The sequence below is a fragment of the Phragmites australis genome, chromosome 1, assembly GCF_958298935.1.
Source record: "Phragmites australis chromosome 1, lpPhrAust1.1, whole genome shotgun sequence".
NCBI classification, from domain to species: domain Eukaryota; kingdom Viridiplantae; phylum Streptophyta; class Magnoliopsida; order Poales; family Poaceae; genus Phragmites; species Phragmites australis.
In genome coordinates, this window is record NC_084921.1 from 50,641,895 (window position 1) to 50,664,465 (window position 22,571).

The 22,571-nt window shown below is 48.9% G+C and overlaps 1 long non-coding RNA gene and 1 pseudogene across 2 annotated transcripts; both read left to right on the forward strand.

The window, feature by feature from the left end:
- Positions 1–4,932: 4,932 nt before the first annotated feature.
- On the forward strand, positions 4,933–7,762 carry LOC133925395 (probable magnesium transporter NIPA7; annotated as a pseudogene).
- A 383-nt stretch (positions 7,763–8,145) lies between these two features.
- Positions 8,146–21,682, forward strand: LOC133890608 (uncharacterized). Of its 2 annotated transcripts, XR_009904083.1 has the most exons (5): positions 8,146–8,726; positions 8,791–8,919; positions 20,712–20,768; positions 20,895–21,169; positions 21,360–21,682. It is a non-coding gene; the product is annotated as an uncharacterized LOC133890608 (long non-coding RNA). The 2 variants fall into 2 exon arrangements; XR_009904081.1 differs by having other exon boundaries at positions 20,895–21,682.
- Positions 21,683–22,571: the final 889 nt, after the last annotated feature.

Consider the following 22,571-nt stretch of genomic DNA (forward strand, 5'->3'; position numbering starts at 1 on the left):
ATGCCTGATGAAAAGATTTGCAAGCTCTATCGTGTGGTCACTTTATATCTAAAGTCTTAGTCAGGATAGAGATGTTAACATTTAATTTATGATTAAAACTCTGTCGTGTGATCATTTTTATGTCTAAAGCTTGAGTCAGGACAGTAGTGTTGTTATTTCATAGTTATAACTGAGTTATGTGGACACTTTGTGTCCAAAGTCTGATGCACGACAGAGTGTTATCGTTTCATGCCTAAAGTTCTATCGTGTGGTCACTTCGTGTCTAACATGTGAGTCACGATAGAGATGCTCTGCTGGCAGCAAGGTGTTATCATTTCATGCTTAAAACTGAGTTATGTGACCAGCTGCTCTGTGATGCACCTGATCGGTGAAGAACGTAATAGCCATATTTATAAAATTAAAAATAATTTTAGAAAATAGTCTATTACATAAGAAGAATATTAGTGAATTTTATCAAATTTTTGGAGCAACAGAAGTTTTCTGTTTTGTACAGAGAAGATAAGAGAGGAAAATAGAGCTATAAATAGTACTTCCAGCCGCAATCAATGAGTGTGTATGTTTAAATTCAAATTGAATAAAAAGAAGAATATCATATGAAATGATAAAACTATATACAAATAGAGCACTATAAAGAAACTAACCTTTTGGTGTTGAAAGTAATTTAGAAATTATTGTATCACATAATAAAAATATTAGTGAATATTTCTAGATTTTAAAAAAATTTATTTGAGGACCTAACAATTGTTAAAATTTATAAAAATAGCCATTTTAAGAATTTTAGTTTAAATTTTACACATACTTTTTAAGAGAATTTAAATTAAATAGATTGCACATGGATTATGAAATATGTATAAAAAATTCTAGAATTTGTAAGCAATAAAGACTACTGTTTTATACAGAGAAGCTGGGAATCATACTTCTGACTAGTACTGTTCACATGCGTCTTTTAATAAAACGGTAAGAATCTAACCGCTCTGTTAGAGTATGGTTAAGTGTTTTCATAGTACCATAGGTGCTTTCCGCCCTCTTAAGTGAAGTACTTCTGACAAGCACAGTGTGAACAGTACTTTTAGCATAGTACTGTTTACACGCGCTCTCTAACAAGTCGGTAATACCAAGTCGGTAAGTGTCTAACCGCTCTATAAGAAGTAGTAGATTTATATTATTATAAATATTTTCACGAGGATTCTACTTATTTAAATATTAATATTAAAAAATATAAAAATAAAAAACTCGCTTCATGCCTCCCAATTTTGGAGTAGTGGTTTGTAGAGTAGCCTGCTCCTGTGGTGGGCTCGAGGGGACAGGCCCACGAGGGCTGATGGGTGGGCCCACCACTGAGCCAACCTGACTGCTAGCAGTGGTCCCAGCCAAGTGGGTCATGGTGCTTTTTCACATATTTAAAACCCAGCCGCCCTGAGCATACGAGTCGGTTTCGGTAGATACGTCAAACGGGATACAAGCTACGGCGGATACGTCAAACGGGAGTCGCCACACGGCCCACAGTTGTGTGGACCGTCCAGAGCTGATGATTCGCTACAAGCTACGGGATGAACTAGTTTCGCCATCCAAGTCTAGACTTCTGCACAGGTTTAAAAATTAAAAAAATAATTATGTTACAATGCTCCTAAAATTCAAAATACTATCAAAATAGTCATAAGAATTTTGAAAAAAATATTTGATGTAGATGATGCTATCATCTAACTCTCCAAAAAAGTTAACTAAAAAAATTACTTGTGTAACGAGAAAAAAAGACAAATATTAGGATCCCTAAGATTTGTCTTTTTGTTATATTTTTGTCTTTTTTTTAGAGCTAGATGATAGAATTATATACACAACATATTTTTTCAGAATTTTTTATGATTATTACTATAGTGTTTTGAATTTTGTAAGCATCGAAACATAACTTTTTTATGAGTAAATTTCATAAAACTATAGATATTTTGATAAAATTATTGTAAAACTAAAATTTAAGGAATAGTTTCAGAAAACTACAGATTTAGTGCTGATTTTATCGCAAAACTATAGATAATTTGGTAAAATTATCACAAAACTACAGATTTAAACAATAATTTTACAAATCTACAGATTTAGCACATATTTTTATCATAAAATTACAAATTCTAGAGTAGTTGTTCTCAGCCCCATTATCATGACGACCGGACCACTCTTACAGTCTCACAATAGCTGATAGCTCATGAAACAGACCATCCAGGAGTTCATGTGACTATAAGCGGGGTCCATTCATCAGGTTAACAGGTCTGTGATGGAATCTATAGTTTTACAATAAAATTAACGTTAAATTTGTAGTTTTGTAAAACTATTGCTTAAATCTGTAATTTTATGATTTGCGATAATTTTGTCAAAGTATTTATAGTTTCACGAGCTCCCAAATGGTTCGTTTCATAAGCTGATAGCTGTTGTGAGACTGCAAACGAGGCCTGACCGTCATGGTAACGAGGCTGAGAACAACTCCTCAAGAATCTATAGTTTTGCGATAAAATCGCACTAAATCTGTAGTTTTATGAAATTATTTCTTAAATATGTAGTTTTACGATTATTTTGCCAAATATCTGTAGTTTTATGATAAAATTTGTACTAAATCTGTAGTTTTATAAAATTATTGCTTAAATATATAGTTTTGTGATTATTTTGTCAAAGTTTGGTAGTCTTTTAAAATTTACTTCTTTTTTATTTTTAAACTTGTTGCCAGTTGGAAGGTTGATAGGAGTATATATCTGTATTTTTTAAAAACGGACATGTATATTTGTAATTTTTTATTTAAAAAATATAGAAATAAAAACTTCTTTGGATTTGTTCCTCCCTCTTTAGTATAAGAGCATCTTCGACTCTATCTCGCTCCCTATATTTTCATATATATAGCCTCTCCAAAAGATTCTGTCTCTATTTCTTTACATGCTACAACCTACTCTTGAAATCTCGCTCCCTAAATTTCACTCACCTATATTTTATTAGTATCCTATAAATAAAAAATATCTGTAATGGCTATATTTCTAACGGCTAAATTTTATATATGTTTGAATTTTATTTGAATTCAAATTGAATTAAAAGAAAAATATCACATTAAATGATATGAATGCATATAAATGGAGCATTACAAAGAAACTCACTTTTGTATCATACAACTTAGGGCTAGAAATAATTTTAGAAATCAGTCCATCACATAAAAAGAATATTAGTAAATTTTCTCAATTTTTGAGAATTTATTTGAGGCCCTAAGAATTGTTAGAATTATAAAAGTAGTATTTTTTTGAAGAATTTTAATTTAAATTTTACATAGGTTTTTTTAGATGAATCTAATTAAAATGGATTACTCATGGATTATAAAATATATAAAAAAAAATTTAAAATTTTTAGAGCAACGGAAGACTACTATTTTGAATAAAGAAGATAAGAAAAAATTTGAAGCTATCCACGTATCATCGGCTTCCTTCTAGCGAAATGGACATGGCAAGCGCGTTTTCCTCTCCAAAAGTAGCGAGACTATCAAAGGAGATGGCGAGTCCTAGAGACTAGCGAGCGGAATAGAGAATCGGTTGTAGACTGTTTGTTCGGTGGATTTGCTATATTTGGCGATGCCCAGCGGGATGAAGAGCCGGTTGGAGGGGGCATCGGTAGTGCTAGGAGCCTAGGAGTAGTGGCTCGAGCAATGTGTTGTGATTCGTGAACATCAGTCACCCTCGAATCTAGTTCTGACATCCGAACAGATAGACCTGTATTCTCGAGAAAACGCTCCGTTATGGACTATCGTGTAGTATCGACCAGTCTAGTCGATCTGGAGCGGTCCATGCAGGTCGTGGCTGGAATCTTACTGTTGTTTAGTCTATTCTGCACTAGGAACCATGCATTTGTAAAATATCAATTTTAATTATGTACCGCTTGATTATATAAAATATATAATAAAAATTGTTTAAATTTACTATAACTCATCTATTTTAGTATAGATACTAGTGGAGAGAACGGGCAGCTTGCTCCCCGGAATCGAACCCGGTGCATCGACATCCATGCTTGTCCCGGGTTCGCGTGCTGCGCTCTCGTCCGCACGCCTGAGCCTGATTCATCACCTCACGTCGGCTGGGCTTCAAAAGTGAAAATTGGCCGCGCCAGGCCCCGGGGTCGTCGTTTTTGTCCGTCAGATTGGGCCGCTTTGTGCTACGCATCAGCTTCTGGACTAGAACATGTGGTGGTGCCTGCGCGATCGCACCGAACTTACCCAGGGGGCCGCATCGTGTTGTCGACGAAGCAACGCAAGCTCGTGGCGCCCAAGATTAGCAATCTGTCTTTACTTGGTGACAAGCGTTTGCATGTTGCACTTTTTACTAGTATAAGCCAAGGCAACGCGTCAAAGCAGCGCAGCGGACCATTTGGCACTGGCAGGCACGAAAGTGCCGTTGCCCGGTGGCGTCTCCCATCCCACCTGAAGTTGTCGCTGACGCACCCGTCTCGAGGCCACAGCTCCCAACGACCGGCACGAAGAGGCCAAGGGCGTCGCTCAAGGCGAGAGGAACGACAACCACCGAAACGAGCTACGCGGCAAGTGTTCTCCAAAGGCCAAACGCGCGCGTCCGCGTCGGCAGACAACAAACAGAAGGCCGCTCCGGCCGGCCGCCGGCGGCAAAGCATGAGAGCTAGCTTCGCTGGTGAGTGAAGACGAGCGGCGTCCGGCGGGGTCGCGATCTGGAATCTGGATCGTACGCTACGCTCCGGACGTGCTGGCGCAGACGCTGACAAGTGCGCTGGGAGTGGGACAGGAGGTCATGCTGCTCTTGTCTCTTCCAGTAATCCAGTCACGTGTCTGCCGTCACACTGTCTTCTGATCAACTTTGATGCTAACTAGAATCAGCAAATACTTATTTATTATGAAGATCCTCCTATCACTTGCCAGGAAAAAGAAAACTCAGCCTTCGCTCCCATTCCCAAGTCCCAAATCCCAAACATGAAGTCGAACACGATACTTGGTGGCACGCAGAGACTGACATCCATGTACTCCAAGCAATGCCAAAGCAAACCCTGAAACCCAGACAAAAGAGAACGAAATGGGGGGTTTTCAATACTCCGTCGGATTTCCAGATTCCTCCGTCTCCTGCAGTCCTGCTACACTTGTTCCGTTCCCTCGTTCCTCCGTCCAACTACAACCCCATCGCGCACATCGCCCGGACAGAAACCTCAATTCCATATCGAAACTAGAGCCCGGGGGCTCGCTTCAAACGCGCCGGCCGCACGCCATCGATGAGTCCCGGCGCGACGGAAGCAGGCGGCGGCGACCTCTTCGTCGCGAACCTCAAGGGCTCGCTCCTCCCCACCGCCTCTTCCGCGTTCATCGGCGTCAGCTTCGTCGTCGCGCGCCGCCGGCTCCCGAGCAGGTCTGCTTCTCTCTCCCCGCCCCCGCGTCCCATAGGCGCTGTCTTGCTCGTTCTTCTCGTCGTATCTGGCTCTAGGTCTTTCTGGTTCTTGGATGCTAATTCGAACCCTACATGCTGTGGAATGTGCCAAAGGTCGCTCCTTTATGTCCAGTACAGGTCAATTTCATGTAACAGACGACGTGACCTTCCTTGAATTGCTGAAAAATTTCAGGTGTCGGAGGTTATGGCTACCTCTTGGAGCCGCTCTGGTGGGTCGGGATAGTCACCAGTAAGCATCAACGATCCTTTTGGCCTCGTTGATTCTTAATCATCCTAGAATTGAATTGAAATGTTTGGTCATAACTGGAACTCTGCAGTGCTTGTCGGGGAGATTGCCAATTTCGTGGCTTACATGTTTGCGCCGGCCGTCCTCGTCACACCATTGGGAGCGCTCAGCATTATCGTCAGGCAAGTTGGTGAATGTTCAAGCTGGTTTGTTCTGAATGTGTCTTTGTATGCTTATATGGTGATTTGTCGGATGCAGTGCTGTTCTGGCCCATTTCATACTGAATGAGAAGTTGCGTCGGGTGGGCGTGCTGGGCTGTGGTCTCTGCATTATTGGGTCCACGATGATCATCCTCCATGCTCCCCAAGAGAGGACCCCTAGTTCAGTGGAGCAGATTTGGAACTTGGCAACACAACGTAGTAGGTTTTCCAAGTTTTTTCCATGTAGCTACTGCTTGTCATCACAATGGAATTATGTTTTGAATTTGCTCTGTAATTTTGCCATTGCAGCCTTCCTTTGCTATGCTGCCGTAGCAGTGGCAGTGTCGCTGTTTCTGATGCTATATTGTTCTCCGCGGTATGGACAGACAAACATAATGGTCTATGTTGGAATTTGCTCTGTGATTGGATCCCTGACGGTAAATGTTGTGCATGCCTCTGCTTTTGGTATACTTATTGTTTTGTTTCCAACATGAAGTTTGTTTGGTATTGTGTTTTGTTAGGTAATGAGCATCAAGGCTGTGGACATTGCCATCAAGCTTACAGTTGAAGGCATAAACCAGGCCGGCTATTTCTAGACATGGTTATTTGCAGCGGTTTCAGCAGCATGTATAGTTATTCAATTAGTTTACCTGAACAAGGTACACCTCATGCCTGATCAATAAATCAATATACATTAATCAGGAACTTGTTACTCTTAAAATTTTCACAAAACAGTGCATCCTTAACAAATCTAAAGTAAGATGTTTGAAAACTGTGTCATAGGTTTCCTAAAAGGAATTTGTCTCAGAGGTCACATATTCACATTCTTGTTGACTAATTTATTGCATCGTCAGTCGTGTGATTGTGCAGTACTTAATTTCATTTCGCGATATTGCAGTACTTAATCTCAATGTTTGGCTACCTTAGTTAAAAAATATTTACAGAGGTTACTTCTTTAGCAGCTAATATACTTACTGTGTTGCTGCATGTTGTGTTAAATTTGCAGGTACTGGATACTTTCAATACAGCAGTTGTCTCTCCCATCTACTATGCCATGTTCACGACCCTCACCATCTTAGCAAGTGCCATAATGTTCAAGGTCAGCATAATTTTCAAAAACTTTAGTAAAGGATGGTAGTCTCGTGTTAATTTGTTAGTAAACCTTTTCTGGTGACCATACAGGACTGGTCTGGGCAGAGAGCAAGCAACATCACCTCTGAAATTTGTGGATTTCTTACAGTTCTTGCCAGTACTGTTGTGCTACGTTGGACTAGAGATCCTGATCAAACTGTGTCAGCAGGTAGATCTTTGTCCAGTTTGGTAGAACCTGGTATAGCAAATATCTTCAATTTGTTGCCTCATGAACTTTTCTGTCTATTTCTGCAGACCTGTATACACCACTCCCTCCAAAGATATATTGGCACATCCAAGGAAATAGCTATATTGGGAAGCAAAAAGACGACTCCCTTACATGTGAATTGATCACTGTTGTGCGGCAAGACTACTTTGTATAGAGACCATCCAGGGTGCTTGGTTTTTCATGTGCTCTTAGTCCTTCCTATGCAGATTGGAGACTGAAGCCTGTCACCCGTCACAGGACCCATCTTAGTTGACACCAGCTCAAAGCAATTGCAAAATTTTGTAGAAATTATGTTGGATTGTGTTCGGTGTGCATCTGAGCGGGTTTACCGTCCCGTCAGAATGTCAATTATGTAAGGCTGTTAGCTTCCTGTTGCTATCATGGCAAAAAAAAAAAAACCTTTTCGACTCCAGAGTGTAAGTTGATGTATTTGCGCAGTCCATTGTGTATGTAAAACCCCCAGTTCAGTGATGTTTGAAACCAAGCCAGATGCTTGCCCTGTTTTTGTGTATATGTGAATATAAAGTAGTAAGCTGCTTGAGTGCTTTGAACATAGGTCCCGCCGGTGTAATCCTGAATATGCAGGAGGTTCGTGTGCACGCTCATTTGTGTTCGATGGATGTTCCTCTTCTGCGCCGCATGCTATCCGACTTTCGGTCGTCTTGTCGGGCTTTTCTGAGCTGCCCCTGTGCTTTCCACCTTCCAAATAATGAGCAGTGGCGTATCCAAACTATTACAGTATCCTCTGTCATTAACACTGTAGCAGTACTGTATCACTGAATACAGTAACCGACGAATTCCCAGTGCTACAGTACACCGCAAAGTACTGTAGCACTGGAATTTGCAGATTTAGAGACTCCGTTAGAGATGGCCTAAGAGGTTCTCCCTCCTCTCTTTTCTCTTTCTTCTCTTTTTCCTCTTACGTACCAAAAAAAATTGCCCCCCTGATCAGCCCATGGTAATGAGCATCTCATATTACCTAGGAAGGTAATAACTAAGGACTTAATGAGCTTGCTATTCTGTCGATCAAAATTTCTCAGCCAATTCGTTACCGCGTTGGCGCAGTGCCTGCACGAATTCATACAGGTCTAGATTTTCCAAATTCCTTATTGAGTTGGCCGTTCGTGATGAATGTATTGCACAGATTCTAACTCTGAAGGGAATTTTTACTACTTAAAAAAACACGTAGTATTTACTGAAGCCTTCCTGTACCTTCAGAAGTTCCGCCGTAGCTCCACACCTACTCATCCCCACGCCCCAGCTCTGCACTCGCGTCCCCTCCAAATTGCCATGACCCCTCAGCACGTCGCGCGCCGCGCCCTCCCTATTTCCGATCGGATCGTCGGTCGCGCTGCGCAGTCTCTCGCTGCTCATCTCCGTAGCACCAGCATCGATCACGGCCACCGGCTGCTCGTCTCCTCTTGCTCCACTCCCGCACCACGGGCAAGGCCGGCTCTGAGCACTCCTCACACCGGCCAAGTTCATTCAGCCTAGCCGTCCGCGCCGCCGCCCCTCTGGTTCCCCTGTTTGATTTGTCCTCCACCTTCGCGTTAGGGCGATTCATGTGTCTTCGTTGTTCAGATTTCCCGGTCGTAGGATGGACGATTTGAGCTGTGAGGGTTTGCTATTCTCGGCGTTGCTCTTGTGAATATCTCAGAGTTTCCTCGCGCTGCTGAACTTGATCCGCCTGTCCTTGCAAGAACAAGTCATGTGAGTGTTCTCGATAGAGCATGTGATTCATCTGTTTAGCAGTGCATTTCTCTGCAATTGTTTTCATTTGCATTTTTCAAATGCTGCATCCTGGGATTCTAGGCCCAAGCCTAAGTGGTGCATTTCTCTCAGATCTTTTTGATTTTTTCAGAGGTGTCGTAATGATTTTAGATATGCTAAATCACAATACATATGATGCCTTGCAATTTTGCTAATCGGTATTCGTCGTCCAGCTGGTCCACTGAGTTGGTCATCCTGACGATCTTCGTCCACTTCTGCAAGATTTTCGTGGGGTGCCGCCGTCGGTCGCGCTCTTCCGGCACTTCTTTATCCTTCGAGCGGCCAGAAAGAAGAAGGGGTCGGACGAGGTGGAGGTTGTCGGCTGCTGCAACTTTCGCTTGCGGGAGGGACTCGGCGACGCCTACATTCCGCAGGTGTTGTGCGGCAAGTGGGACGACTGGCGCCGGGACTGGGTTTACGTCGACATCAGTCCCCATGACCGCCTCTCGCTGTCCCAATCGCCGGCGGAGCCTCACAAGCCGATCTGGGAAGCGGTCCCTACAGCGGATGCGCGCCTGTGCCCGTTGCTGAACCGCATTGAAGACCTGTGTCGGGTGGGACTTACCTCTCTCATGGTGGTCGTTGATTACCTGCGCCGCCGTCTGGCACCTCTGAGGGAACGCGCCCGCTTCGCCTGGATGTACACCGGGCCTCGCGACCTGACGAGGACCTGCATAGGCGAGGAGGGGGACCTCGACGAGGGGGCCTTGACGACACTGCTGAAGGTGGTGACCGGCGTCGACGACCTTGCCCGGGCGGTCCTGCCACGTGAGGAGTTGGCGCTTTGCGCAGACTCGGATCGGGTGGCTCTGCAGGAGTCAATACCGGCCTTCGACGCCCAGGGGCTGGTTGACCGTCCGGGGCGTCGAGACTCCGGGACTCTGCACATCCCCGGGGCGGACGACAATGGAGGGTGGGGCGCCGTCGCCGACGAGAGCAGACCGCTGACCCGGGGCGACAAGGGGAAGTGTCCCCAGGCGTATATCCCTCAACCATCTTCATCCTCGTCGCCGTCACCTCCGCGACAACGGCTGACGGCAGGCGACGCGACAGCGGGCAGCCGAGGCGGCCAGTCTTTGGGAGCGGACTCCGGGGCGGAGGATGGATCTAGCTCACGGCAACCCGGGGGCCAGAGCCCGGCTGATGACGCGACGGCTGGCGGTCGGACCGGCCAGTCCTCGGGAGCAGGCTCTGGGGCGACCGCTAGGACCGGCCCACATCGGCTTGAGGGCCAAAGCCCTCCACCGAAAAGGAGGAGGCCGGAGCCTGGGCCTGAGCCCAGGCCACAGGGCCCAGAGTTCTGGATCCCGCAGTCCCGATGGCGGTACCGCGGGGCTAAAACCACGTAAGCCTCTTTTTCTTTCTCGAGCATACTTCGCCCGGATTTTGGCTAGAGGTTAACATGTTTTCGTTTCAGGCCGCCCAAGGACTCTGCCGGAGGCCAGAAGCCCCCGGAGTAGCAGAGGCCAGCCCCTTTCCCTGAGCCGAGCGCCTCGGCGGGCTCCGAGTTGAGGGCCCCGGCCAGCTCCGAGCCAAGAGCCCTGGCCGGTCCTGAGCTGAGAGCCCTGGGCGGCCCTGCCCCGAGCCCTCCGAGGAAGGAGCAAACGGCTGCAGGGGAGGTGGTCGCGACAAGGGTGGCGCCGGCGCGACCGCCATCGAGGTCCCCGAGCGCCTCTGCTGAGAAGGCTCACAGGGGATCCAGCCCCCGGTCGTCTTCTGGCCAGGTCCCGGAACCCCTCCCCGAGGTGTTGGAAAGCGCCCGGGAGGTCATCGGGCGGCTCGAGGTGGCTGTTGCGGCAGAGCGGGCTGAGCTCGAAAAAGAGCGTGTCGCCCTAGTCGACGAGAGGGGTCTACTGCAGGAGGTCCGCAAGCTGCTGGAAACCCACGTGGCCTCGGCTCGCACGGCCTATGAGAAGTTCATGCGGGAGGTGGCCGTGGAGCGGGAGGCACTGGAGGAGGCCCGCAACGAGGCCGTCGCCGCGTAGGAGAAAGCCAACCGCTTAGAGCGGCTCGCGGCGAAGCGTGACCAAGCATCGAGGAGGCGCGCTGCAGAGCTGCTCGCTCGTGAGGGTTAACTTGCCCAGTGCGAGCGGCAGGTTGCTTCACAGGAGGAGGCGACCAGCAAGAGGGAGGAGGCCGTGCGGTCTGCACAGGCGGACCTCTGCCGCCAGAACGACGAGCTCGAGCGCGGCAGCGCTGACGTCCTCCGCCGGGAGGAGCAGGTCACGCTGCGTGAGACGGATGCCGACATAACATCATTAGCGCTTGACGCCCGGGAGGAGCAGATCACGCGGCGTGAGGCGGATGCCGATTTGGCATCGTCAGCACTCGCCACCCGGGAGGAGCAGGTCGCCAACTGAGAGGCCGACCTAGCTGCCCGAGAGCAGGCCGTCAAGGCCCGGGTCGAGCAACTGGAGCAATCCCAGATCGAGGCGGCCACCCAACGCCGGGAGATACCGACCGCGAGAGGCATCCCTATCAGCGCCACCGACGGCAGCGGTCTCGAGGCCCGACTGAAGAACGTCGAGGATGAGCTCGACGCCGTCCTCTCAGAACGGACGAACGTGAAGCTGATGATGCGGGATATCCTTCGGCAGGCGCGGGATACCGTGGAGGCAGCCGGGCTTGGGCGTGTGTTTGTAGGGTGCCAGTCGCTGGAAACGGAGACGATAGGCCACACCGCCCTCGGGTTCGCAGAGATCGCCCGGCGCCTCGAGGCCCTTCCTGCCGCTGTCCAGGAGCTGGCGACCCGGGAGGGGCGTGCACTGGCCCAAGGAATGGTCGAGCATGTTCTCGCCTGCTACCGCAGCCGAGACCCTGCCTTCCCACTGGAGCTAGCTCGGCAGGGTGTGGTTGAGCCAGAGGAAGCCGCCGCCCGGGCAGCCGTCCGCGACGTCGCCACCAAGGTGGTGGAATGTTTTGTGTGGGAGCTTGGCCCGAGCAGTGACAGTAGCAGCGAAGCGTGCCCTCCTCCTTAGCCTGTAAATAGTTAGGGTTTTTGTTTTTTGAATGTTGTAAATATGTGAGTGATTCCCTCCTGAATGGTTCCCTTTAATATAATAGAAGCTATTCTTGGAATCGAACTCCGCTCTGTACTTGTTCTTTGTGTTGTTTGTTTTTCCTTGATGTCCCGAGAGGCACTGGCTGAGCCCGGCAGTCTTCCTACAAAAAGTTAGGTTGCCCTGGCCACTCATGTTCGAGCAGCGGGACCACTCGAGCGTCCAGCTCCCGAGCCCTTGCGAGTGCGCGGCTGCTGAGTCAGGAGACACAGACACGAACTTCTTTGCTCGGGAGACGAATCCACCTGGCATGGTACACGCCACGACCAGTGAACGCTTTTCGCCCTACGACCTTTCAAACAAATAGACCAGAGACACATGCAGGTGGAAACGCAACCAAGAGTCCCCACGGTTTGGTGGTGTTCGGGGTATGACTGACCAGACCGAGCACCGACAGCCCGCCCCTAGGGTCTAGGTGGTCCCGACCACTCATGTTCGAGCGGTAGGATTACCTGAGAACCCCAGATGCTCGGTAGTACTCGGGGTACTGCCAAGCCGGCCGGGCACCACAGCCACCATAAAGGACCTAGGTCAGCCATTGCCGCCTGTACGGTACTCCGACTACTATTTGTTTTTGTCATTCCAGAAAAGCGAACACGAGGGCGGGGTTTTGCGCGTGAGGGGACTACCTCGCCGAACAGATTAGCATACGAGGGTCCCGAGGATAACTCGGGAGCGATAGTTTATTGCGTATGTATGAAACAAAATTCATATGACTTTAGTAACTCACCGAGTAGTTGTCAGCCTTCCGGCCGACCGATCCAGGAAAGGGTAGATGCCCTGAGCTCGGGGCGCCTGGGAACATGGGTTCCCTCGTGTAGAGCGCCTAAGCCCCCAGGACATCCTTTTAGCACCCGAGCACTAGAAACCCGGTAATAGAACCTGGGGCCAGGCGGTCCCGACCACTCATGTCCGAGTGGTAGGATTACCCGAGGACCCCAGAGGTGATGCCCTTGTGGTCGGGCTACTTGGTTCTCGAGCATTGATCTGTAAGCTTGGAAAATAGGCAAAGGTTCTTTGCTTGGTGCACTCTGTTAGTGCAGTACTCATTATAGACTGCTCTCGTTTTTGACCCGAGACCTCTCGAATGCCTGGATCCGCGAAGTGTACTGACAGAGGTATGACCAAGAGGTCCAATAGTTCGGTGGTGCCCGGGGTAGGACTGATCAGGCCGAGCACTGACAGTCTGCCCGTGAGGTCTAGGCGGTCCCGACCACTCATGTTCGAGCCGTAGGATTACCCGAGAACCCCAGAGGCCCGGTAGCGCTCGGGGTACTACCATGCTGCCGGGCACCACAGCCTACCACAACAGACTTAAGTCAGCAGTCACTGTCTACACGCATACCGACCGGGATCCATTTTTATCAACGAGAAAAATGAGAGAGCGTGTTTTTCTCACACAAATCGAGCATCTCACCAAGTAGATTAAACATATAGATTCCAGAGGAAAAAACTCAGAATAAGAGTAATATGAGCGTATATTGACGATTTGTACAGAAGTGCTAACTTACATGGTTGGTGGCAGCCCCAAGCCAACTTAGGCGGGGGGAGGCCCCTGTCCTGGTTGGCCTGAGCACAAACATGCCCACCTAGGGATAAAACTTGCGTAGATGCTCGATGTTCCACGTGTTTGGAAGAGGCTACCCGTCCTCTGTGGCCAGCCGAAACAAGCCTTGCCACGGGGCACCGATCAAGATGAGGGAGAGTTTGTTCTTTCCTTCGCGTGTCTGGGCGCGTCGGAGAACTAGATCCCCAACCTCGAGTGACTGGGCCCGGATGTGGCGCTGATGGTAGCGCCGCAGGCTCTACTGATATCTGGCGGCTCGGACGGTGGCTCATCACTGACGCTCCTCCAAGTGATCGACGTCGTCGCATCTTCGTTGTTCTTACTCGCCTTCTGAGTAAGCATTCACCCGAGGGGAGCCAAGCGTGAGATCGGAGGGGAGGACTGCCTCGGCGTCATAGACGAGGAAGAAAGACGTCTCCCCGGTGGCCCGGCTTGGCGTAGTCCGGTTGGCCCATAACACAGCAGGCAGCTCGTCGATCCACCCTATCCCATGTTTTGCCAGCACGTCGTAGGTTCGGGTTTTCAGCCCCTTCAGAATCTCGGCATTGGCGCGCTCGACTTGCCCGTTGCTCCAAGGATGAGCGACAGAGGCGAAACAAAGCTTGATCCCGAGGTCCTCACAGTATTCCCCGAAAAGGGCACTTGTGAACTGGGTGCCATTGTCGGTGATGATCCTGTTCGAGACGCCGAAGCGACTTGTGATACCGCAGATGAATTGGATTGCCGTGTTCTTGGTAACCTTGACAACTAGGACCGCCTCCGGCCACTTGGTGAACTTGTTGATGGCGATGTAGAGGTACTCATAGCCCGCGATTGCTTGGGGGAATGGACCCAAGATGTCCAGCCCCCAGACCGCGAAGGGCCAAGACAGGGGATGGTGTGAAGAGCCTAGGCTGGCTGGTGAATCTGCTTTGCATGGAACTGGCACGCCCTGCAGCGTCGAACCAACTCGGAAGCATCCTGGAGGGCTGTAGGCCAGTAGAAGCCTTGCCGAAAGGCCTTCCCGACCAGCGTGCAAAATGATGCATGGCCACCACACTCGCCCTAGTGGATCTCAGTGAGGAGCTCACTCCTTCTGCCCGGGTGATGCATTTCTGGAGGACACCGTCCGTGCCGCGCCGGTAGAGATCCCCATCTTCAATAGCATAGCGTTTGGATTGCCGTGAAATCCTCTTCACAGAGGCATCATCCCCGGGAAGGATGTTTTCTTTCAAGTACCCTCGAATCTCGGTGATTCATGAGGATTCTTGAGAACTACCGACAAGCACTGCGCACTCGCCGGGCGATGGCACCCTGACGGGACCTCCCACTGAGGGTGCTACCTGAGTTCCCCCAACTAGGCTCGAAGGTTCCCCTTCATCCAGGTCGGCAGGCAGGATGGATGGCTGTGTGAGCCTTTCTTCAAAGGTTCCGGCCGGGACGATCGCACGGGCAGAGGCCAGGCGGGAGAGGTCATCGGCCAGAGCGTTGTCGCAGCGAGGTAAGTGCCGCTCCAGCCTCCTGACTTCCACCACGTACGCCGCCATCTGCGGGTCTGCGCACTGGTATTCCTTGGATACTTGGTTGACCACCAGTTGGGAGTCTCCCTTGACAAGCAGCCGCCGGATCCCGAGACCCACTGCTGCTCGGAGGCCAGCGATGAGGCCCTCGTATTCTGCCATATTGTTCGTCACTCGAAAATGCAGCTGCATGACATACTGGAGTACTTCACCCGTTGGGGAGGTGAGCACTACTCCAGCCCCCGCGCCTTTCAGCGTGAGGGAGCCGTCAAAATGCATGATCCAGTACCCGGGCCCATCTTGCCCGGGGTATGCGAACAACTCTTCATTATCGATCTCAGGGACCGGCGTCCACTCTGCCATGAAGTCGGACAGAGCCTGGTTTTTAATTGCCTGGCGGCTGACGAAGTGCAGATCAAATTCTGTGAGCTCGACCGCCCACTTGACAATACGCCCGGTGCCTTCTCGGTTCTGTAGGATCGGTCCCAGTGGGTATGTGGTTACCACTGAGACCTTGTGCGCCTGAAAGTAGTGACACAGCTTCCTAGAAGCGATGAGCACTGCATAAAGCATCTTCTGGGCTTGGGGGTATCTTGTCTTGGCGCCTCGGAGGACTTCACTCACGAAGTACACCGGTCGCTGTGTACGGCGGGCCCGGACTGCGGCCTCGCCCGAGGACTTGTCACAGCCCCCGAGCTCGGCGTAGTGGTCGGGGCTGGCCGCGGTTTCGGGTTCGATTCCCTGGTCGGGAGGAGCCGAGGTCTCGGGCTCGACCCCCTGGTTGGGAGGAGCCCCGAGACCTGTAGGCTGCTCGGGGGCGACCGGGAGCTCAGACCCAGCACCTTGCCCCGAGCACTCGTCACGCTCCACCACCAGTACTGTCAGTGACATGGGAACCAGGGGTCCCCGAGTCCCGAGGCCAGGACCGCAGAATGCCACGTGACGTCATCCCTCGGAGACTATCTCCCCGAGGACCGAGAAGAGGCAGTTCCAGGAGGTGTGCTCGGGGCCATGAACAGTGGTCCCCGAGTACCTGTAGTTCCCCGACGACCCGAGAAGAGGCAGTTCCGGGAGGGGTGCTCGGGGCCATGAACAGTGGTCCCCGAGTACCCGTAGTTCCCCGAGGACCCGAGAAAAGCCAGTTCCGGGAGGGGTGCTCGGGGCTATGAACAGTGGTCCCCGAGTACCCGGAGTTCCCCGAGGATCCGAGAAGAGACATATCCGGGAGAGGGCGTTCAGGGCCATGAACAGTGGTCCCCAAGCACCCAGAGTTCCCTGAGGACCTAAGAAGCCCCTTGCCGGTGGACCCCACAAAGGCTCCACGGTGAGGTGTCAATCGGTGAGAGGTCCGATGCTGCATTTAAGAGGAAGCGTGGTCGGTCACATCCAACCACTCCCCCCTATGCCTGTTGTACTGAGTACATCAGTCCCTACCATCGCCTGGCAGGAAGGCGTGGGGATATTTAATGCGACGGGTCCTATCGCACGTGACCCTGCGGGGCCCATGAAGGAAACGGCTTGGAGATATCGTCGTTGGGCTCGAGGCATATCGCCTGCCCCCCTGCTGTGTTAGATCTGCTCTGACCGAGAGGGCATGCAGGGCAGTTCGGTGGCTGCTCGGTGGGCCCCCTGCATCTGCTAAAGTTGGGTGTAATGGGCGACAGGACCGGGAGAATGCGCATTTTTCAACCCGTGTAACATCAAGTTGTAGCCCCATGACGGTTGATTTCCATTTATGGCTCATGGGAACTCGTGCCCCTGTTTCTGTGCACGTCGAACCTCCCCCGACAGGATAAAAGGGGGGGGTGCACTTCGTAGAAGAGCAGACTGAGAAGAGCAAGACGACTGATAGAAGTCGAAGAAGCTGGAAGCAAGGAACAAGACCAAAGCTCAAGACTTAGACAAAAAACATTGAAACTCAGAGATCCAAAGAAAGGCATTCCAAGAGCATTAATGGCATATCATACACACAAGAGTAGGGTATTACGCTCCGTGCGGCCCGAACCTGTCTAAAATCCCTTGAGCATTTACTCTCACTAGCCGACGATCATCCGTCCCGCCTAGATCTCATATATTCGCATTAAAACCACGTACGAGGTAGATCTAGAATCAGTCCCCCAGCCGAATATCAAAGGGGGTCCCTCTGGATCCCCGCTTGCGGTGTTCATCCACCGATAGCTGGCGCGCCAGGTAGGGGGGTTGCATCCCTGAATCCGCCTTATTTTCTGCAGGAAAAATGGAGGGTGGACATCGTCTTCAGCGCATTGGCTCAAACTCGAGCGAAGAAGTGGAGCACGTGGCCCAGGAGGCCCCGGCTCCTGCTGTTCCTCAACAGCAGCAACAGTCAGCCCGTACGGCGCCTCCCTACCTTAGGGACAACGGCGCTAGGCCCAGCAGGGTCGCCACCGTCGCAGGCCGGCCACCCAACCCTCAGCAAGCGGGAAACGTCCCTGCCGCAAGATCTACGTCTGGACAGCACCGGTCGTCGTTACGGCGTAGTCTCACCTTCGGTGATGCCAACCCTGAGAGTGCTTTGCTTGCGGCGTAAGCACTCCTCAGGCACTCGCCTGTCCAGGCAGCGGGGGAAACCCTGGAGGGCCGTTGGCTGCAGGAGGTGGCCGCCTTGGTGGGTACGGCTCACCGGCAGGTACTGGCTGAAAGTTCCCGTGCCACCTCCCACCGCGGTGCAACAAGAGCCAGACCATCTTCGGGTGGAGACAGAACCGGCCAGGGGGGGGGGCTCCAGACGGAGTGCCGCTCCCCTGGTCACAACAGAAGCTCAAGACCTCTGCTTGCACCTCAATGAGCGAAGGGCTGTCGAGGATGCACGCGTCACTCTCGAGCGCCACCGGGAGTCCGGACGCGAGGCCGAGGCAGAGGACCAGGCTTCCTCTATGCCGGCCCGCGACCGTCGGGGTTCCCCGGTGCCCCGGCGTACGCCCCCCAAGGGCACTACTGGCGCCGTAGGATACGGCACAGGCTGCCGCGCATTCACCAGTGAGCTCCGCCAAGTCAACTGGCCCACGAAGTTCCGACCAGAGCTACCGGAGAAGTACGACGGGTCCATCGACCCCATCGAGTTCCTCCAAATCTACACCACCGCCGTCAAGCGGCGGGTGGGAATGAAAAGGTGATGGCCAACTACTTCCACGTGGCCTTGAGGGGCTCTACCCGCTCTTGGCTTATGAACTTACCCCCAGGATCTATTAGCTCCTGGGATGATCTGTGTCACCAATTTGTGGCTAATTTTCAGTGCACTTTCACACGCCCCGGCTTGGAGTGCGACCTCCATGCCGATAAGCAGCAAGAGGGGAAGACGCTGAGGCGCTTCATACAACGTTTCAGCTAGGTCCGCAACACCATCCCGTGGATTACCCCTCATGCCATCATTGTCGCCTTCCGGCAGGGCGTCCACGACGAGCGGATGCTTGAGAAGCTAGGTACGCATGAGGTCGAGACTACCGCGGAGCTCTTCGCGCTGGCCGACAAGTGCACCAAGCCGGCGAAGGCTCGGGCGTGGCACGTCCCGCGCCTTGAGCAACCCGTTACCGACAAAGCAGGTCCTTCACGCTCTGACAAGTGGGAAAAGAAAAAGAGGAAGAAGCGCGACGCTGCCCCTATCATGCCGGCGGAGGGCGCTGCCCGCCGGTCGGCACGTCGGGCAGCTGTCAACAAAAAGCCCGCTCCCGCGAGACCCGAGGTTCCGGAGGTTTCGGCTAGTCACCAGAATCCAGAAGTTCCAATCCAATCCAGAACTTACGAGTTCAGACATGAAACCCAAGCATAGAACCTCAAATCGATCCTCATATGGAACATCCAGTTACCCAAAACTTTCGGGTAGAACCTGGAACTTTTGAGTTGGTTAGAAAAGCCAAACTGAGCACCCCTACCCAGATCCTAATCCGGAGGTTTCGGCTTATCAGGAACGTCCGGGTACACATCCTAGTGTTCGTAGGATGATTTGTTTCTCTCAACTTGGTAAAAAAAGGGGTACCTATACTCAATTTCAAAGATAAAACTCATTTGAACCACTTTGAGCCTTTGAATACCTTTAAGTACCGCTTCTTTCCTTAAAACTTAGAGGGTTGTCATTTTTTAATATCATCTTCACTACATCTCTTCTTGATTCTTCATGTGATTGATGTGAATCACCAGTAGCTTCCTATGGCCTCGCATGGTATTGTTGCAAAGCCTTCACTCGCTCTTCACCACCGCCTTAGTCCTTCGGTGCAAAACCATTTGCTTGCGCTTTACCATCAAATGGTCTATCATAGCCGAGTCTTGATTGCCCTTCACCATCTTGCCATAGGGAACAACTTTGTATATGGCATCTTCAATGAATTCATTTTATCAAATATGGAATCATATCTTTATTCTTCACTCTTAGCATATTGGATTTTAGTTTAACTTATGTCTTCTTATGGATCCTAACTTCAACTCACTCTCAAGCACAAAGCACATGAATTAGTCTATAAAATGTAATTAACAATGACATACCTTTAGTTACTTGATCTCCATAAGTAACTTAGCCTTCATTCTTCAACCTTCTTCTTCTTCGTATGAGCATCACTAAGATCTCAATAACTTTGATGCAATTCTTTAAACTCATGGCATTCCTTAATAAATCCATGCTTCATCACTTATACATCCCCTATAGAATAACCTAATAATAATTCTCAACAACATTGTTAGTTCATAGGTATTGTCATTGACTTACCCGGGTATTACTTAGAGCTCATCCATCTAAATGCATATCTCTTCTCCATACATCATTTATGAAACAATCGACTAACAATTCTCAACATTAGTAAGTCACAAACTTTAGCATCCTGCTGCCTTTTAAGTGAACATGTGCCTATGAGATTTTGTTTGCTTCACTGATGCTTTGATTGTGTGCATGGATAACATTTTTGTTTTTGGTTCAATTTTAAAACTTGAGTGTTTTTGGCTAAGGCTGTTCCACACATTACATTATTTGATATCTTTGTTACTAACGCCATCAACAGTTCTACTGTCATGAACCCCCTCCATGTATCCTCCACGAAGCACCAGCCTAAATGCACATCTCTCTCTAGGATTTGGTCAGTTCACCCCTCCAATTGACTAATTTCACCCTCCATCAAGCTGGCAATTTCTAAGAAATCAAGTGATAAAAGAGCCAATGTACTACTTTGTATGCAGAAAAATATTTTGTGTGCCCTTTTACCATAGCAGGAGAACATATGTTCATATTCCTGCACAAAAGAAGCCCCCCTCGTATTCTGATTAGCTATTTTAAGATTGTATGGATCAATGGGCTAGGTATGTTTTTAATTACTATGTGCTTACGCATGGAATCTACATATTTGTTGTAGTTCAAGACTAGCATCAGGACTCTAAAGGAACCACTAAATTAGCAAAGTGGAATGTGCCCTATGTAATATTCCAGCTGCCTTTCGTTTATCCATGTTTTTTAGCTGATCACCCCATACCACTTAACGTTCCATATACCTCGCTACTTATTAGTGTTCTAATTTGGATAGAAAGACATCTCACTATGTCGATTTGCACATTTACAATGTTGTGTTTCCCCTCTAAAAAATGTTGCTAAGTTGTTGCATCGGTTAGGAACAAAAAGGAATATCGGAGAAATAGCAAAGATGAGAATAAGTGAAGAATTATGAGGTAGAGAAATTGCACAACTGCTTATCTTCCTACTTTAATAAATTAATTCAAGTTGCTTATGGATGCAGCTCTATCTTGAGATCTTAATATGGGAGATTCTGATGTGTATCATGTGGTTGTCTTCAGGGCCTTCACATAGATTAGCTCTGAGCTGGCACGTTCGGATGGAGATCGTGCTCGACATGGTGAGATTCTTATGATCTTACCCATGCCCTTTCCTTCACAATGAATGAACGAGTGATAATTTTTAAATTGAATTCCGATGATTGGTTTGTTGTAACATCCATTGGTAAATTAGAATTGGACAGGGGATTGGAGTATCTTCGTGAGGACTGCCCTCCAGTGATCATAGGGGTCTGAAATTATCCGACATACTTTTAAATTCAGACTTTGATGCTAAGGTAATTGCTTCCCCTTTTCTTTGAGGTTAGTTTATTTATTCATCTTGATGCAGTTCACAGTGTTGGAAATCGGTAAAAGTACAACATCGTAGCTTCACCTCTTTTTATTTTACTTCAGCTATAAGTAATCTCATTTGCTACAAATGTTTAGTACTTCAGTACACCATGGTCATTTTCCTTTGATGTGCAGCAAAATGGCCCAAGATGTATGACCGAGCAGAGTTTTTACATCCCCCCTGGCATCACTGGATAACTACTCATCTTTAAGATTGTATATTAGTACAACGTTACAAGTCTACTGGTTTAATTCGGTGAAGCGAGAACTGTTACTTTGTATGGTTTCCCTCTTCGATCTTTGGAAGCCCCCATCTTCCTTAATTGACTATGTATTCATCATTCGGTTTGAGCTTAGAATTTTTTTTTGATCTTTTGTATGTCGATATAGAAACCCTTCTCGCCTAGTGTATATGAAAAATATAAATCTACATTGTCAATTAATGTGATTCATTGATTTCTATCCAATGTTGATTCAATCATAATTGTTTATGGAAGTTCTACATCTAAATTTCCAGAAGTTGTGAGGCTCATTAAGCTGATGATGACAAATATTGTAGCATGATAATATTCAGCTCCTGTTGCAACGCACAAACACATAACTAGTATTTGTTCAAATTTAAAAGTTTTTGAAGAAACCATGCCTTTCCAATATGCCTTTACTACAAGTTATCATGCGAAAAATTATTCTCTATAACAAATAAAATGCTCCCTCCAATCGAAAATATAAGTCATTTGGGACATCAATATAATATGAAACATAACATTTTGACTAGTATTCTAAGATAATATGACATTAAAAAAATGAGTACATATTATGGATCAGAGGGTGTATGTTCCTAAAAATATAAAAAGGTTTTAACCTGTGCAGGCGTCCAAAGCTAATGGTGGCGTCTCTTGGATTCACCTATGCAATTCACTGATCCTGGAGAGTCTATTTGGCACAACTATGCTACAATTAGGTTAGACAAATGATGGCACGTTGCAAAAACTGTGGGCAAGAAAATGGACGCCCCGAGTGTAATAATGTTCGGCTAAAAGCCGTTTGGCAAAAAGCCAAGCCTTTGACGTATGGTATGAGGCTAAGAAAGTACGGCAATCCAGAATTGTGACATTGAATCAAACACAAGCCCAAAAGTTTGCGGAACGTTTAAGATTAGAGTCGCAATGTTTAACAAGAAACCAAACAGATTCGTAAGGCCGAAACCAAGCTTCAAACTTTGCCAGATTTGAAGGCGCAGTCTGCCCTTGTGTGACATTGATCCAAGTCCTAACCTCCTAGCTGCAATGCGATGAGATTACCAGAGGCAGAAGCACGAAGTACCTTCCACAACAGATGTTGATTGGT